Here is a 2,337-nt window from a genome sequence, read left to right on the forward strand (position 1 = left end):
TAGGTTTTCGTTAGTGTTTTTTTTTTAATGTATGACTAAAGTTTGTGTAAATACACATGATACAAAACCATATTTTTTGTTTTAACTTGAGCTTAAACAAATATTTCATGTATTGTGTATAAAGGTACAGATATGAATTTTAATAATTCATGTAAAACGAAAAATTTCAAATTTCATTAAAATAATTTAATGATTAAAACCATATGAATTAGCAATATTATCATTATTTAGCACTTTCTAGGGTCATAAGGTTTTTAAAATTTCCTGAAATTTATTTTTAACATATTTCATAAATTATATAACTCAAGTAATTATAACTTTTGATGATGTTTTTATCTAAAAATAAAAAAAAATCTAAAAACAAAACCTGTGATCAAATTTTAAACATAGAAATATTTCTTATTCAATAAATTGTAATAATAACTTTGACATGGTGATTATATATGTAGGTGCTTAGACCTAATTGATAACGCTTATTACTTTTGATACAATTATAATTTTATTGAAATTTTTTTATTTAATTCTGACACGGTACCGTGTTTCCCTCAGCCGCACATCACGTTATCAACCTAAATGAAAGTGTATCGGGATCTGAATCATAAGTGCACGGTGGCCTAGTGGTAAGGTTTGTCTATACGACGCCTTAGGTCGCGGGTTCTAATCCGGTACCGTGCCTCTTTTTTTCACATGATTTCCGGTACACTTTCTATAACCGGCCGTCAATCCCCGGCGGCCGTGTTAATTCTTAGACTAAGTTTAAAGTATAATTTTCAATATTTATCTCTAATAAGGAAACGATAAATTTTTTTATTGTTTTCAATTTTCCAAAACAACCAATTTTTTACCTGATTTTACACAAAATTTTGATGAGTCAATAATAATTTTAGGATAAGTACTCATGGAATTACAAGTATTTTAATAAGTTCTACAATTTCTTTGGACTCATCAGAATTTTCTTGGAATAAAAGAACTAAAAAACAGCTATCTTAAAAATTTAAAAAGTGTTTTTCTATATTTTTTCTCATTAGTGATATATAATAACATACATGCTTTAAACATAGTCTAAGTAGGTAAAAATAACAATAATAATAAAAAATTTCAACAATATGATAATTCTATCAAAAGGTATGTGTTGTTACCTTCGTTTAAAAATAAATTGGTTATTTCCATACTGAATCTTCATTAAAATAATTTTTCTAAACTCTAGTTGTCATTAAAAATAGAAAAAACTTTATCTTATAAACATACAAGTTATCAAATGGGATAATTTTTCTTAAAGATTTTACTTTAATAAAATTAATCTTGTTTTTCGTATATATCGCTAACTTGATTATCATTGTCAATCGAATTGATTTTACAATATCATTACAACCTAACTTTAAAATCTTTTATTAGATATGTTAATTTTCATATCTGTCATTTCTAAAACGACATATCATTAAAATAAAATTTCAATACTATTATAATATTAAATACAATTTGTATAAATAAAATACATAAATGTTTAAATTATCATCAATACAAACAAATACGTTGTAATTTTTAACGTACGTCGGGGTTGTATAAATATAATTTAACACAATTTATATTGAATTAAAAATTTATTACGATTTAATATTTAAAGTGTACAAAGTACAAGTAAAGTATCATCCGCATTACTTTCGCCGTATTAATGTAGTCAACACTAATTTAGATGGTAAAGACTGGGGTGGGTCGTTATTATTAATAAACATCACCAGATTATTTAAAAACCGAAGATGAATACAATAAATAAGTATTCTTCTTATAAAATTGTAGCACTGTCGCTGGCGGCGTCAACACGATGTCCGTCATGATTATCGGACGTCAAAAGTTGACAGCGTTGATGGCCATTGTGCACTAGTGTGTGTTGGTTCGTCGTGTTCGGACGTGTTGTACGTTCCGGGTGGGTGGCGTACATCCTCAACGGCAGATAGAAGACTCCACGTAGAATTGTAACGGGTGTCCGTTGGCTGTGCGATACTTGTAGGACATTGTACCTCCGACGTACTGTAAATGGTGATAATCAGTCAAACTATCATTTATCTACTCAAGTAAGGTAACAGCTGACAAAGTTGACGCAGGTAGTGGGGCCCCTTGTTTCACGGACCTTGTCAAACGATAACATTTTTTTTGAAAAACTTATCATTCGCCTAAAACGAGTACTTTTCTGTTCAGTGGTTACATTTGATTGCTAGGGCTGTTCAATGGAACTTATGAATGGTCTCCCTCTAACGTTGGATTAATGGAAATAATTAAGAATAATAATTTAATAGAGTTTGTCTATTGAAACGTTAACTATATTTTTACTAATATAAA

The sequence above is a fragment of the Daktulosphaira vitifoliae genome, unplaced genomic scaffold, assembly GCF_025091365.1.
Source record: "Daktulosphaira vitifoliae isolate Bord-2020 unplaced genomic scaffold, ASM2509136v1 Scaffold_3, whole genome shotgun sequence".
Taxonomy (NCBI): domain Eukaryota; kingdom Metazoa; phylum Arthropoda; class Insecta; order Hemiptera; family Phylloxeridae; genus Daktulosphaira; species Daktulosphaira vitifoliae.